General features: G+C 40.5%; 1 protein-coding gene across 2 annotated transcripts in view; it reads left to right on the top strand.

Annotated features, from left to right (window-relative positions):
- The window catches only part of LOC133456830 (synaptotagmin-2-like), an 83,287-nt gene that overhangs the window by 29,826 nt on the left and 35,775 nt on the right, over positions 1-17,686 (top strand). For both annotated transcript variants that reach the window (XM_061735452.1, XM_061735454.1), the window contains exon 3: positions 6,205-6,265. The gene's annotated coding sequence lies outside the window, so the exon portion shown is untranslated. The remainder of the gene's footprint in view (positions 1-6,204; positions 6,266-17,686) is intronic.

Genomic DNA, 17,686 nt, shown 5'->3' with positions numbered 1-17,686 from the left:
TCTCGCTCTCTAGATAAGTGCACAGACTGAAAGGGAAGGCAACAACAACAACCTGCTTTCCTTATACTTGCAAAAATAGTGATATGTAACTGGTTCACGTCCTTCATCAATAAACAATATGTGTGTCAATATGGCATCATTCCACAGTGCTAAATCGATCTTTCATGTTTTTCAAACTCTATTTATGTGACTATTTCACATGCGATGGACCTATGTACAGCCATGTACGCATTTGTCCAATTGTGTATTCTTATGTTTGTGTAAAAATATGTGTAAGCCAAAGGCAAGTTCTTTAATATGTTTGCCTACATTCTGACTCAATATTAAACCCCTGCATTGCAGCACTGCCATGGGATTTCAGTAAGCCCCCCCAACCCTTTTTTTCCTCCTCTCTCTAACCCTTGATCCTCACAATAGAGAGATTAAGTTTGGGCCAGACTCCTCCTGTGAGGAAAGCTCTTTGCTCACACATGCACATCTTCCAGTGTTCATATGCCATGCTCCGGAGATCCTTGGCAGCTGAGAGCCCCCAAAAGTCCCCGGTAACAACAGTCACAGAGAGCCATGTGTCTTGGAGACAGAGATGCAGTGAGAGGAAGAACTCAGGACTGAGAAAGAGAGGAAGAAAGCATGGGATCCTCAGGGGCTGAGCAGTTCAAGTAGCGTCTGTGAAGCTGCTCGCTTGTTTTGGTGAAGACTGGAAAGACTGTAATTTGGTGCTGTGCTGCTTTTCTAGTTGTTTGGACTGCATGCTACTCTTCATTAAACAGCTCAGCTGGGGACTAAGAATAATCATAGGATTTTGTTGTTGTTGTTGGAAAACAGTGGGATTTTATCAGGTGGAATATTAGGGAAAGGCTTTGTTTCAAAGCTCCAACTGTGGAGTTGTTTAATCAGGGAGATGAGCTGTCATGGAAGGACTTGTTAGACAATAATACCAGCATTGACATCCAAAAGAAAAAAGAAGAAAGAAAGAAATGAAAATGGTAAAACATTGGATGGCTGATTAAAAAAGGAAAAAAGTAATATTTGACATTTGTAACACATTTCCCATTGATCTTTTTCCTCCTTTTTTTCCTTTAGACATGGTTTCATAGGATATAAGTACACAAGTACATCTGAGTGATTGCCTGTCTGGATTGTAGCTACAGCAGATAGGTACTTGAATTGTAAATCTTATTAGAACAAGCTTCTCTAGTTACGTCGACCACTCAAAGGACATTCACACCCAAGCACTCTCTCGGCCCGTACATATGTACACAGTTTAATCCAATGAGTCAAGGCATTGTTTTTTGGGTTGTTTATTTTGTGGTATCATACATACTGTACACAATCTCACACCAGTGTATCTATCAGAGGCAACACGGGGGGTTAATGATTTGCCCAAGGACACCTCGACATATGGGCGACAAGGTCAGCAATCAAACAAGCAGCCTCCTGCGTGGTAGCCGAGTGCTCTACCTCCTCCAGGGCGCCCCAGATGTCTATTATTAGTAGTTAGTAAGCCATTAAAGACCAAGTTTAAGCTTAATTTAAACTTTCAGACATCAAAGTTCTACAATAAGCTGAATGATCATATCATTTGCTCTGTTCACAGTCAATATTTTTAGCTTCATATGACATCATTTGATATATCTCCTCAGCTGCTTTATGTCAAGATTCAGATGAAGAGTCCTGCAGTATTTTCAGAGGTAGTTTGTGGTCTATTCACAAAGTAGTTATTCCAGCCTGCTGTAGCTACGAGGTTAAGTCGGACCATACTCATGTTTATTTTGACGCAGATCCCCAACAAATCCAGTGACTGGTTGGTTCAGTTACTGGGGCTTTCATGTCGTCATGAAATTGCTTTGTTTATCCTCTGCATTGTTGGGTCCCTTGAGGATGTTAATAGTTCTGGAAGTGTGCAATTATCCCCACCAAGAGGCAATTGTCTTTATTGTGATGGTATCATACGCATTAGTGCCTGGTGCCTCTCTCAGCGGGCAAAATTTAGGATCTATTCTAGGTTGTACTTGTCCTTGAGGGGTAACATTTATTTGTGAGAGCAGGTTAAAGTACATTATCGACAAATAGAAAGCCTTGCAATAAGGTTTGGGATACTTATTACACTCAATTGAAAATTTTCTTTCGAAATGTTTCATTTTGTAAGAAAATGTCAGTTGCTTTCTTGCAAGTGTGTTGCAGCATAAAGCAAGGTCGAATCGTTGCTTTTGTCCTCAGCTAGCTGCAAACTCTCACCTTGACCTTTCATACTGTTTACATGAAGGCTGCAAGTATTTTTGTGGTGAAAGCAAATGGAAAGAGCTCCTTCCCCCACTCCAGTATGTGCTATGAAATGATTCTTGAAATGATACTAGTGTAGTGCTGATATTTATCCACAGCCATCATGTTGTCTAGAAATGCGTCAAGTCCTGTCTCATAGCGTTAAAAGGTCACCAGTACAAGCAAAAGAAAACAATTTCCTTCAGATTGTTTTTACTAAGGACTGTATAAAGTTAAGGGGTCCAAATGACGGATGAAAAGTGTGCTGCTAAAGAAAAATCCTTAACACCCCAAATTCCTGATAGATTTAACCCTTGTGAAATGTTCTTCACTTCAGAGCACAAATTAAGTTGTGTTATCTCTCCCTGTAGATGTCTTTAATGATACAATCACAATGAGACACTTGAGTCTAGTGAGTCATGAAACTGGCTGATTTGCTAAAAGGCAAGAAAATTAGGCAACACAGAAAATAAATCTTCACAGGTCTGAGAGCACCCATGAAATTTGACTCATCGTAAAAGGTTGCTAATACTCTGGTCAGCTGACTGAGATCTGCAAAACCATTTGAGAGCACAATTGTAAATGAAATGAACTGTTTTGCCTGAATGGAATAGTTGGACATTATGGGATTGATATTTATACCTCTTTTTGACCAAAGCAGTTTCAAGGCTGGTTTGGTGAATACACAGTTTTTCTACACATTTTATACCTACTGTATGTATGTATGTGTCGTTCACCACTCAAAGCACAAGCGCTGGTTAAGGAGATCTGATACCAACTAAGTTCTGTATCTTGCTCTGCACCATTATGAATACTCACACAGCCAATATGTGCACGGTATCAATACAGCAGAAGAAGTCAAAATAGAGGAAAAGCTTGTATGTGTGTGTGAGAATATGATTTGATGGCACATCTTGAAAACTTCTGAAACCTACCTAAATTGCATTAGGGTATATTTTCCTGACTTAAGTTAATCATGGGAATTTGGGATTTAATTTTATCGCCACACATTCAAATCTACTGTTAAAAGTTATTTTGTTCTTTTAAAATTCAGAAAAAATATGCTTTGTGTTAGTCAGTCAGTTATTTTTCTAACTTTTTCTTCAGTGTGGTAACTTGCTATGCTGCAATATTAATATTTGATTATTTACTTCTTGAATTAAATTAACATTATGGCAAAAATATAAGTGGACCAACTCAGTGTAGTTTTAAGAACGCGTGTGGTGACTCAGGTTTAAACTCAGTGATTAACAAACAAAGCGCCAATACAGTGATGGTGAGGATTACATTTTAACGATCAGGGATCAGTGGTGTGCAACTAATAGCTATCAGTGATAATTTATCCATCCACCAGCTTTGTGGATCAAAAGTGATTTAGGCATCAACTTGGATGAAGCTTATGTGAGGCGGGAGACAGTTATCAATATTCCTCCCTTGACAAAAGATGTTTTTGTCATGCTAAGCTTCATCAGTGCACAGTTGTGTTTACACATCAGATAATCTGCCGCTATATCATTCAAGAGAAGCTAAAAAAAAATAGAAGCCACTTTTGAATTTGTTAAATTGCTTTCAAAACAAGGCAGCACAGTGGCTTAGTGGTTAGCACGGTTGCCTCACAGCAAGAAGGTTGCCGGTTTGACTTCCTGGCCAGGCAGGGGTCTTTCTGTGTGGAGTTTGCATGTTCGGTAACCCTTTCTTTTACAGTACAGTAATAACCAGGTAATACCATGGTAATTGCACTGTAATTACCTAGTAGTACCTTGTATTTACAAGGTAATTTTATGGTAACTACCGGGTAATTTACCCAGTAAGTACTAGGTAATTATTACGTATTCTCTTGTACTTATGTACATTATTTATTACTTAATTACATTACTTATTGTAATTATGTGTATGTACCATGTAATAACATGGTAAATACCTGGTTGTTTAAACTAAACATTACTAGGAAATTACAAAGACTATTTACTATACATTCCATGGATAACTACCGGGTATTTACCCATTCATTATTGATTTATGTATTATCAATGGATTGGTACATGTACCCCCGAGGGGTGTAAATGACTGTATTGACCTTGTTATTAACCTGATAGTTACCATGTTTTACCTGGCAATTGGCAGGTACTTACCTTGTAGTTACTTGCCCAGTAATTCTATTTCCTAAGTATTTACCCAATACGTACAGACATTTTTACCTGGCATTTACTCAGTAATTAAAGTGAAACTGGACTGTAAAAGAAAGCGTGTGTTGTTTCCATAATATTACCTGGTACTTCCTCATTAAGTACAGAAATAATTACCTGATATTTACCCATTAATTAAAGTGAAACTGGACTGTAAAAGAAAGCGTGTGTTGTTTCCATAATATTACCTGGTAATTGTAGATTATAATTATAAAGATTTGAACAATTGGCAAAACGTCTGATAATTACCTCCCCTTCACCCCGCAATTAGAAAGTTGGACCACACCCCCTCACACACCACCACCACCTTGTAACAAATAGCCTATGCCAAAACAGGTGATCTGTCAAATACTTTTTTTTTCTTCAAAAGGATAAAGAAAAAAATACAAAGTTCTGTATAAAAACATATTGTACACTGTAAAACGTATTGCATAGTGTAAAACATAAAACTAGGCACAGTGTTGAAAATATAGGCACATTCAGTCAATCAATGCAACAAATAAAAAAATACAGTGCATTCAATCACGATAAAACAACATATTTAGATCTCAAACTGGCATGTCAAGGACCCCAGTATTATCTGCATTTGGCCATCACCCTTAATCTCAATTTTTCTTTTCCAAAGACCCTCACAGAAGCAAAGATTTGAGACATGTAAACAACAAAAACACGGGGCGAACCACAATGAAATAACTTTTCATAAGTTTCAACACAAAATATGACAAGTTAATCATTTGCTTGCATATTTTACCAACTCAGGAGCAGTGTTAGCATGCTGCTACGCTCGGACGGGAACAGGAAGTCAAGCTTCGTCAATAACGGAAGTAACAGAGGAAGAACGATGCTCTTCAAAATAAGAGCATAAAAATAAAACGTAAAATGACAGAAGTGCTTAATTCATTCTGAACGTAATCTGCTGCCATTTACACGCACCACCAGCTGAAAAATAGCAGATCTGGTAGTTTGCAGAAAAATACTTAGTAATTACCTGGTACTTACTTAGAAATAATTAATGTAATTTCAGAGTAATTACATGGTAAATTGACTGGTAGTTACCAATATTAACCTAGTAAATACCTATAATTTCCCTCATAGTTCCCATCTAATGTCTTTGTAATTACCTAGTAATGTTTAGTTTAAACAACCAGGTATTTACCATGTTATTACATGGTAAATACACATAATTACATGGTACAAGAAAATATAAAATAATTAGCTAGTACTTACTGGGTAAATTACTCGGTAGTTACCATGTAATTACCTTGTAAATACAAGGTACTACTAGGTAATTACAGTGTAATTACCATGGTATTACCTGGTTATTACTGTACTGTAAAAGAAAGGGTTACCGCATGTTCTCCCCGTGCTTGTGTGGGTTCCCTCCGGGTACTCCGGCTTCCTCCCACAGTCCAAAAACATGTGTAGTAGGTTAATTGATTATTCTAAATTGCCCGTAGGTGTGAGAGTGAGTGTGTCTGGTTTTCTGTGTATGTATGTGGCCCTGCGACTGACTAGCGACCTGTCCAGGGTGGACCCCTGCCTCTCGTCTGTGATGAGCTGGGATAGACTCCAGCAGACCCCCGTGACGCTGCAAAGGATAAAGCGGGTATAGAAAATGAATGGATGGATGCTTTCAAAACTTTAGTCGAATTAGAGACTTCAGTCTCTTCCTGGCTCCAAGGACCCAGATATTTCTGTGACTCCGAAAGTGACCATGCCTCTCTGAGTTTGTATTCTCTTTGTCTGTGTCTTGCAGGTTTTCTGACTGACAGCCCTCATTGTGATCCAGCCACCTTTCGACATTCAAGAATTTGGCTGTAAGTATCCCACAAGTAGAAACGGAGGGCTTGAACTGAGTTGCTCATCAGAGTGGTCCAAATATATTGGTGGGGCTGTTCTTTTTAAGCTGGGACAGCTCACTGTGGATTGCTTCATGCCTCCATCTTCTACAGACGCCCCCCCTCAGCTTGCGTATGTGTCCTCAAGTCCTCTGACGGCATGCCCCAGATGGCAGACTGTCTATGACTGGATGCTTTCTGAAACAGTCCAATGATATAGCCCTCCAATGAGCTGTAGGGTGCAGCACTAGCTGACCTGGAAGGAAAATCATGCTCATTATAATCATGTGTAAGGTAAAACTGAACTCTTACGGACGACTATAGTTACTTATACTTCACAACAAATTATTTCAGGACACACTTTTAGGCTATGCAGGGAAAGTTAAATTTCAGCCTATTACAGTCACATGTTTTGAATTCCACTAGATGTCAGCATGAAACATGTGTTGGGTTTTCCTTGCTCTCCCATCTCTACTTGGAAAAGCTTTTCATGTGCCAGAGAGGAGGGAGCCAACTGCAGTGTGAAATGAGTAGAAAAGGCCTGGGTGAAGATGAAGGTGCAGCTCACTGTGAACAGGCATGATTTACTGTAGGATTTGCTCTTTGGGAGCCAGTCTCCTGCAAAGCCTGCACACTCCAGCACTCAGCTGATTAATCAGAGTCATTTCCATGAGTGATGTAAGCTGAGTACTGCAGGAGTAGCAGAGAGCTAATAAAACCTCGCGGACAATAGCCAGGCTGGAAGGACAGTTAGTGGATGCTGCTTTTATGATGCTTCTGCCCACATGAGGCATGATTCTGCTCTCTGTTCCATATGTCAGCCACATTGTTATTAACACTTGCCACTGCCAGCCCAGCATATGATGAATGATAATTCAACTCCTGGGAGCCGGTGTACTATTTGGGGTTGTAAAACTTTTTGTAGCACCTTTACTTAACATGAGCTTTTGCTTCATGCTCACATGCTAAAAGTTTCATCTGTTAGTCATTTACCACATCTGTCTGAGATTTAATGTGAAATATCAAACAGTATCATTTTCTTCAAAAGAATTTTATTGAAATATTTCCACCTGTGCATGAATACAGAACTGTGATTTATGAAAATGAGCTAAAACAATGAAGTTATACCGGCAAGAGAAAGTTAGTGAACCCATTGGAATGATCTAATTTTCATGTCATAGAATATGGTCTTATCACTATTGGGGACAAACAGTACGCTTACGCCGACAACACAAACATCATAATTTCTGTCTTTACTGAAATGTCTTTACTGGGGATTTTTACATTCCTCTTTAAGACAATATTCTTTTCCCATGCACATTGTTCATTTTCACGTATCGACTATTTCTTGATAGATAAAAATCTTATTCCAGCAATCAGGGGTGCAGATCCGATGTCAGGATTGGGGGGGACACCAACGTGATTTTAATTTTTAATTTGTAAATTTTAATATGCAAATCATACCATGCCATAAATTGGTAAAGGCTCGCCAAAAAATACTGCACAGGGAATCATTTATTGTGCTTACCTTTCTTGTTTATTTCTTGTCTATTTGTCCTAAACAGCTCGATTGGAGCCCGTCAAAAATTTTAAAAATATTAATTCAGACTAAAAAAAAAAAATGTATGGCATAGCAATACTTTCAATCTGTACACCTCAAAACGCACCGTGGATGTATTATTTTTTTAGAAATATATTTTTAAGAAATATTCTACATATTCAACCTTTAAGTCTGAAAATACATTTGTTCAATTTTGAATAATTTAGGGTATTTTTATTGGGGGGACAATTCATGTTTTTCAGAAATTGGGGGGGACATGTCCCCCCCCGTCCCCCCCGGGATCTACACCCATGCCAGCAATTGTCTCCACCCAATACGTCCGTCCGTCCATCCATCCATCCATCCATCCATCCATCCATCCATCCATCCATCCATCCATCCATCCATCCATCCATCCATCCATCCATCCATCCATCTATACATCCATCCGTCCGTCCGTCCGTCCGTCCGTCCGTCCGTCCGTCCGTCCGTCCGTCCGTCCGTCCGTCCATCCATCCATCCATCCATCCATCCATCCATCCATCCATCAGACACTGTCTATTTAGTGTTCTGACATGGACGCCCTGCCTGTTCAATGACTTACATATAGGAGCCTCATGGACAGAGATGTTTGTCAGTCCCGGTGATGTCGTTTTTTTTTTCCAGATAGTTTTCCAGTTTTCTTTGGCCCACATTGGCATTGACTGAGGGTGAGGCATGGCAGTATAAACTCAGCCACATATCCATCAGACATGACCCCAAGCTACATTTTCTTGTGGTCTTTGTGCTATGGTTGGCTCTCCCAACCCTTTGCCATAACTCATGCCAAAATGTCTCTGTTATATCTCTGTTGTGCCTTTGGGGTCTTCTTGGGTGGGCACCCTCTTCTATTTGTCTCCATTAGTAGACAACTTGTGGACTGATGGATGTGTAAACACTGAAATTACTTTTAATTCCTTTCCAGTCTCATGCAGATCAACTACTCTTCTATTTTGGTTCCCATCAGCAGATTTGTCATGGCTATTACAATGCAGGTATCTCTCACTGAAACATGAGGGTTATGGCGGGAAGGCAGTTCAAAATACCAAGGCTTTTTAGAGAGTCAACCAAGTACCTAAAATACAACAAATACAACCACAAAAAGTGATTGTGATTATAATCTTTGATAGGATTTATCAAGCCAATTTACTGGTTCTAGCACAGTGTGCATTCCAACAGAACAGAAGGTGACCAAAAATAAAACAATAATGGGCCATTCACATGCAATTTGCTTTAACCAAGCATTTCACATTGAATGCAACAGTGTTGAAAAACAAATTGATTTAATTCATTCTGTATTTTCACCATGTTAGAACAGATTATTCTGTTATGTAACTGATTTTCTGATAGCTGCAATGGCACTTCACTCAAATGAATCTGGCAACAGACCATGACAAAGCTCAAAAACATGATCCAAATTAGTGCCTTCATCATGTAAGAAATGCAAGAAATTTGAAGTATTACTATTATCTGAAGAAAACCTTCTTCAACAAGCAGATTTAAGATCAAATATGAAACATAACCTGGGGTTAGGTTTTCAGCATAAATCCCCATGGTGATGTAGCCAGGTTAAAAGGGAGCCACATTCATGCAACCAGAAATCTTGGCTTCAGAGCCCATAAATCTTGTTAATCATCTTATCTCACTTTATAGTACACCGCCTCTGGGGTTATATGAGTGCAGGAAGCAAAACCCAATTAAAAACAAAGATGCAAGCCCAATAAAATAAAATAGCAAATACAGGTAAAATAGTCCTATACCAAAAACAAGTATCAAAACAAGGTATAGCAGAGTATAGGACATGACAAAGAAACAAATAACATATAAAAAAATCAATAAACCATGACAATCAACTCCAAAACAGTGAGTTAAATGATGACGAAAGACTACGTGGATGTGAACTGCATGTCATTTACTGGCAGTTTCCTTCTCACCCTGCCTCTTTTAAAACTAAATACAAAGTATTGCATTGTTGCATCACCTCATATCTGCACCACCACATCCCAGCACACAGATACAGAACCAGATCAAATTCTTGACTGCCAGCCTCAGGGTGGAATATTTACCACGCCAACATGAAAGCAGCAATCACTAAAAAGATTTGGAGATGGTGCAGCACTAGAAATCCATCATAGCTTCATGTCCAAAGCCATCACAGGCAGATACCTAATCTTGAGGCTTTGCTTGATAAATAGAAACTCAAGGTGCTGTCAAATGATGTAACAGGACACATTGTGTATGCTTACGTATTGTTCTGTTCCCATCCTCCATTACTTAGAAAACAAGCATTTTTAACACATTTTCATTTTTTGTCATTTTTCCCAATTGAGCATCTGTGATTGTCATTTGGGTCAAAAGTAATAGCAAAAACACAAACATTAGAGAAAAATGCTAGAAAGCCAAGCAAACATACCAGTAAAAATACATTTAAAAGAAAAACAAATGTAACACTAAATGTTTCCAGGGACGCTACAGAGAGTGATTTGATCATTTTGGATGATACGCAAATAGTCAAGTAGAAATAATGAAGTAAAGCGGCATGCAGAAGTTCTGACATAACTGCTTAAGCCTGTCACTTCCCAACGTTCCAGAACACTTCACGCAGCTCCTTTCGGAGCATTTTGTTTCTCTCCCATTTTGCTTGTTTTTTTAACAAATTTCATGTGTCTCTCTACAGTCCCTTTTATGCACTGCTTTCCATAATTCTGGTGACGCATGAATCTTAGGACTTTTCCATAACATTTTGCGAAGAACACTTAATTGGGTCAGACCTGGGGACATATGTATACTCTGTCTTTCAGTGCTGCACAAGTCTGGACTGCTGCAGTCACATCAACAGACAGACGGATAGCAGTCGAAGGTTATTGGATGAGCTGCTTGCTGACACTGGATCGACTGCATTATTAATTAACTTCACTCTATTCAGTCCTGCCCAGTTGGTCAGGGGGCGGGGCCGTCAGACGTTTGAATCAGGATGTGGAAATCAGCGAAAGAGCGACTTCTTGTTCATTTAATTCAACAGGCAATGGCAGCGCAAAAGTCTGTTTCATGATCCAACTCTGAGGTGCAGATGTTCATAAACCTGGTGGCTGAGGAGAGAATTAAAAAGGGATGTAGATGGGCGATAAGGAACGACAAGATCTACCAGGAGCTCTGTCTCTTCATAGCTGCTCACGGCTCCCAACGGACTTTTCAGCAGCGCCGAGACAAACAAACAAACAAACAAACAAACAAAAAAAAGCATCGCTGACATCTATCATCTCCTCCAGGTTCTACATCTTTAGTGTTGTTGTCTTCTCCGTTTAGATCACACAATCAAATACGTCACAGCAGCTTCACTCCAACCTCGTACTTTGATCTGGGCGTCTAAAAAGAAACCAGGGCAAGTCGAGTGGAGGCGAGATGAGGCGTGGCGAGTCGAGTCGAGTCGCCACACCTCTGAGTAGGTACTAGTGTAAAAGCGCCATTAGTCTTGTTGAGGTTGAAAGACAAAGAATAAGAATGGGTTTTGAAAGTGGACAGTGAAGGGGCCTCTCTAATTTGAGAGGGCAGGTTATTCCACAGTTGGGGGGCAGTAATAGAGAAAGCCCTGTCACCTCTGAGCTACTTCCTAGACCTCTGTACCTGCAGGAGCAGCATGTCAGTCGACCTGAAGCACTGAGAAGGTGAGTGGGGGTGAAGAAGCTCAGAGAGGAACAGGATCAAAGATCAAAACAAGCATAGGCATTTTAAAATGAACTCTATAACACACAGGCAGCCAGTGGAGTGAAGCCAGGACAAAGATGATGTGCTCGCTTTTATGATTTTGATTTGCTTGTTTGATTGATACTTGGGGTACAAACTCTTGTTGGCAAACACAGAGGTCAGACATTTCTTTTACCTGGTCACCAGGGTTTCATACATCTCAGGAGGGATTTTGGTCCATGTCCCTTTGCAGATTCTTTCCAAACATTCTTTTTATTGTCAGGTTGTCAACTGGCAACTAGAAACTTAAAGGGGACCTTTTATGAAAAATAAGTTTTTTCTTGCTTTAACATATATAAAGTGGTCTCCCCTCAGCCTGCCAACTCAGAGAAGGAGGAAAGCAACCAAATTCTGCAGAGTCTGTACAGCCGCCTGGATGAGCCTCCAGTGTGATGTGGATCTACGAGCCGTTCAGATTCTGCTCCTGTCGTTACGTAATGACAGGAGCGATGCGTGAAACCACGCCCACAACTAACTCCGCCGGCAAGCACCCGCCATTTTTTCGTAGAGGTGTATCGCATCATTCGCGTCATCGCGTCAGGCAGCCAATCAGCACAGAGCCTCATTATCATAGCCCCGCCCACTCAGACTCCTGCATAGATAATGAGGTTAGAGAATGGGATGATAAAGACATGGCTCAGAGGCTGAATTTCTAATTTATTTAGCAAAAACAATCAAAAGCTTGTTTTTAAGACATTCAAGGCCTGTTTAAAATAGGTATTATTAGATGCCATAATAGGTCGCCTTTAAGTTCCCTCATGTTTCCACCTATGTTGCTGATGGTGGGGAAGGTGTTCTTGAGGTCTTTGTCAGCATTTCTCTCTCTCTGAACAAGAGGGAGAGAAAACAATCAGTTTTTATCTCATCTGACCACATCGCATTCTCACAAGTCTTCCTCTGAATCATTTAGGTGTCACTGGTAAACAGACAAATTTGCACATTCTTGAGAACAGATACCTTGTGGTTGCTGCAGGGATTCAGTCCATCATAGCATAGTGTGACATAAATGGTTTTTGTGGCAATTCTGGTCCCAGATGCCTTGATATCATGATCAAGCTTCTCTGTTGTAGTTCTGGGCTGATCACTCCCCTTTCTCAATCATCCTTACCATATGAGGTGCGAAATCTTGCATTGAGCTCCAGACTGAGGGTGATAAATGCTTATTTGGTATTGCTTCCTTTTTTGAATAATCACAAGAAGTCACGTTGAGGCCAACACACAAACACACTTCTGGGGGCCTGGGTGCTGGGCCAGGCTGACCAGCGAGACAGTTCAGGGCGCCAGCTTAGGAGCAGAGCTCTTTGCTGCTCTCGGCCGGGTCAGAGTCCTTGCCTGTGGAATGGGCAGAGTCTTGGGCTTGGGCTGGTGCTGGGACGTGGGTAGAGTCCTTGCCTGTGGAATGGACAGAGTCCTGGGCTGGGGCTGTGTCGTTGGCAAACTCCTGGCCTTGCCAACGAGTCCTTGGCTGTGGATTGAGCATAGTAATTGGGTGGGGTTTGGGCTGTGGCGTGGGCAGAGTCCTTGGTTGGGGCCAAGGCAGAGTCCTGGCAGGGGACTGGGCTGGGGACTGGGCTGGGAAAAGGAGACGGGTTGGGGCACATCCAGGACCTCCTTGGGAAAAGGGACACGGTGGGGTGCATCCTGCCGCTGCCAACATGGCATTATTTTTTCTGCCCTCCTGGCAGAAAAACTTCCACAGATCACAGATCTATCCTGCTGGGTCCATGCTGGCTGGTCCATTCTGTCACATTGAGGCTGAGTAGGACCCAGATACAAGAGAGACGAGGAGACAGGCATTCCAGAAAACATGATTTATTTTAACATATAAAACAAACAAAAAGAAACGCTTCAGAGCAGGATTTTAAAAAACAAGCAAAACAACAGCTTAAACATGATGAAAAATACAAAAACCTGACATGGTACATGGAGGGTAGGAACAGTACGGACCAGCAGGGACTGAGGGAAAGACAAGACAAGATATTCTCAGAGCTTGACGAGACAAAGGTTTTAAAATTAAAACATGAACCTAAACACCAAAACAGTTAAAAAAAAAAGGTTACATACCTGCGATGGAATAGAAGAAACTGATTCTTTGTCCAGGTGTCTTTTATACTCAAAAGGCCCGATTTACTAAGATCCTAAATAAAGAGTACTAAATTGCATGTGCACTGAAAAAGTTTGCGCGTGCTGTTTGTTTTGCGGGTGATCAACTAAGATTGTGTGCGCAATTGATAACAGGTGCAAACAGCAGTATTTAAATGAGGTGTTGCGCGTCTTACGGTTTGCGGCGCAAACTTTGCGCCATGGAGAGTCTGGATGGAAAGCAGGATATAGTCGCAAGCGCAAAATGAAATTTGACGAGTTGGAGTTAGAGATATTAGTGGAAGAAGCAAATTGTTGTGCCGTATTCAGCACCCCTGCCGTGAAAAGCACCCCCTCGTATATTCAATGATAAGTAGACCAAGAAAAAAAACAACACACTGACACTTCAATATATTTATATATACACACTCACACAAACACATACTTAGGAGTTTATATTATATATATTGACAAATATTATGGAAGACAACACAGTAAGCAGGCTATTAATTAATGACATCAATAACCATTTACCCGATTTTTGTTATCTGTGACTGTAATTGTGGGAAAGTATGACGATTGTGGAATCCATGAGCGCATTTAAACATGAATCATTAACACAAAACTGGACGCTAAACAGAACGTGACACGGAATAAGAATATCATTTTTGTCAGACGAGGGGGTTCTTTTCACGGCAGGGGTGCTGAATACGGCACAACACCGGGGTATGACAACTGCAGAACAGGCGCACAATAAGAAACACTTTTTTCTCCATGAAAACACGTGATTTATTTATTATCACAAATAAAAAAATGAATGTGCCTCCTGTGGCAACCTTTTGCTGAATAATACTAGATTTAACATTCAAATAAAATATTTCTCCTTTTGCATGTGGAGATTAGAACCTTCCTTTCGAACGTATTAAATACAGACGCAATCACAATCCCCGCAATTACTTTCAGGCTTGGTAAATCTCATTGCGCGTGGTAAATGGACTAATTTGCATCTTCCCCTCCCAGTATTTAGCGATTTCTGGCGTGTACGCCCCATATTGATTATTCATCAGGGCAAAAGTACTAAATGAATAGCGTGTGCTATTTTGCGCATTTGAGAGGCGCAGTCCTCTCTGCACGCTGTTAGTAGATCAGCTGGCACTTTGGTTTGCGGGTGCTGTCAAGTTTGCACACGTTTTTACACACGCAAACCTTTAGTAAATCAGGCCCAAAGAGTATTTTTTTTTTTAAATGACAGGAGTAATCTGTGTGCCTTATGGGCACTGTGATCTGTGAGAGCCAGAATTCATGCAAATATGAATTTCACTTGATCAAAAACATTAATTTATAACCTTTTTAAAATGTGTTTGGCAAAACAACAATAACTCAGAAGGACATACAGATATTTGTGTGGGGGTGCAGGTTCTTAAGCAGCACTAACAATGAAGCGATTGTCCCCAGGTGAAGTAAAAAAAAAGTATGACACCATTACAGTAATACAATCCTCATAAATAAGATTTTTTTCAGTAATCCCATCTCTTCAACAAACATAAACTCGCAGAAAAGTGTTATTTGCACCTACTTTCATCCAGCGCTGCTATGTATTCACAACCACCGCCTGTTAGCACAGAGATATGAATTGTGATGGCAGTAGACATTTTTCAAAAAAACTGAGTCTCTATTAGGACTTCGATATTATGCCTCACTTGATGTACTGTCCAATCTTGTGAGTTTAACTAATATTACCCGTGCACTGTGGGATACTCTCCCACTTTCGCAGGCATGTCTGAATGAAGTGTGAGGAACATTAACACAGAAGTGACTGATGTCAGAATGAGTTGCTTCAACATACAGATGAAAGCATTAAATGTGTTACTGTATATACCGTGTTAAAATAAGCTTTTGAGTTGCATTTGTGCATTTTTAGCGCCTTTTGCACTAGTATTTCCCTAGTTTGTGTGTAATGCACTCACTGCAGTTATATGAGATGCATCACTATGCAGAAATAAATTGTTAAAGGGTTTTTTGGATTACGCAGGGTAGTGCACTTGAATGGCCTCCACACAGTCATTGAATGAGTAGCTTTTGATATGTAACTCTATGCACCGAGTCTCTATACGCATGACTTATTAAAAATGTATTTGAAGTTGCCCTGAACATCTCCAGAGACATGGCCTGTTTAGTTCAAAGTAAGGTCTGATGGATTTTTTTTCCCCTTCTTGCTCAATGAAATTGTGCTGAAAATTACTAGTTTATTAGAGCATTTTGAATCTACTAGGGCAATATTAGTAAAAGTGTTTCCCTGACTCATAGGAAAGGTGCCGGCGCTGGTCAGGATGGGTTTACCCAGCAAGCTATGAATCTTGGTAGGATCATTGTCCTGTTCCCTGTCAGACTGAGTCAGACCATCTAGGGCTTCAGGGCACCATGTGCTGCAAGATATCTCTCAGGCTTGCACAAAGAAATACAGGGGTGATTGAATTTGATAGAATCAACAGTCAGGTTTAAAATGTCACCACCTTTTTGATACGGAAGAAGCAGAAGCTGGTGAGTTATTGACTGCACATTTGCAGTGGGGTGCTGCCATTTTACCTTTACCCTTACACAAAACAATATGGAGGTGGAGAGCTGCAGGAGTCCCCACTGCAGGGGCTGGTTCTGTAACTGTGATTTTAAAGACAACATTTAACTAGTTAACTCAAAGACAAGAAAAACAGATGAATGAGTCCTGCTGAGAGGACTTTTCAGTCTCCCTTTTTCAGCCTTGCTGTTACGCTGAGACTATTAAAAACACAGCACCCTCGCACTGAGAGGCGTGTTTCTTCATTACACGATGAGTGTAGTTATTTTGAATCTGTCCCACATTCACTGTCCTGCTTGTGTATCAGGCTGCAAGAGAACACAGATCCCAACAAACACATGACTTGCTCCTGAATAATATTACTGGTTAAGAAATGACTGACCATTTGAAAACATTTGTGAGTTGTTATAAAAGATGAAGGAATGAGTGGGCTTGACAGGAAGCATTGGGGAGTTGGAAAGTACTTGGATAAAAAAAGAGCCTATTGTTGCTAGACAAGTAAGACTACATCAAGATATACACATCATGCGTTCTTTCTTCATGTGAGTGTTATTGGGATACCCTCACCTCCCCCTATAGTTGCAGAAATTCCCTTCTACATCTCAACCAACAACCATGCATAACCACATGAGGCCAACACTGAGAAATGCTATTGCCACAGATATGGACCAAATTATATTCCTCCCACTCCTTCTGTATGTTTTGAATTTTCTAGAAAGCCATGTTCCATTCTCTCTGCCTTCCATTTTTACTGATTCGGGCTTTATTGATTTTAGGATCAAGCACTCATTGCTGGCCAATAAGGTGTGTGATTCACTTAGAGGACGATGATAATTCTCAGTGACATACAGCAATGCCCGAAGGGCTCCAAACTGTCTGGCTCACCACTGGTGTTAAACGAAAAACTGCGTCACGTCTTTGCCATTAACGAGCAGATGATACGCCGACTGTAACGGGAACAAATTAATGTGACCAAAGGGGCCTGTGTGCCATTGTAACGAGTTTGCAGAGTAAGAAAAATCCATTTCATCAAGTTTCAGGGGCTATATAAAGATATTTATTCATATCCTTTAAATTTTAAAGATGAAAATCTCCCTTGATGACGGTGGCCTTGGTGCAAGTGTACAGACATAAATCAGACAAATGGAATCAGATGACAAGCGTGCCAAAGTAGCAAATTACTGCTGTGGTGCCGACAAACAACGGGATTGTTATAGTTTAGCTGCTGTTATCTAGAGGTGTCAGTTCCTTTCTTTTTGTTTATTTACATCCAGTTTTTTCCCCTCAGCTGCAGCTCAGGAATATATCCAATTTGCACGGAGTCCCCAACCAGCAGCGCTGGTAGAATGGGGGTATGGATGCTGGTCCTACACACACACACACACACACACACACAAAACAAACAACAAAAAAACATACG

This window comes from Cololabis saira, chromosome 12 (assembly GCF_033807715.1).
Source record: "Cololabis saira isolate AMF1-May2022 chromosome 12, fColSai1.1, whole genome shotgun sequence".
Classification (NCBI taxonomy): Eukaryota; Metazoa; Chordata; class Actinopteri; order Beloniformes; family Belonidae; genus Cololabis; species Cololabis saira.
Note: the sequence above shows the minus strand (reverse complement) of the source record. Positions and strands in the feature narration are given on the sequence as shown.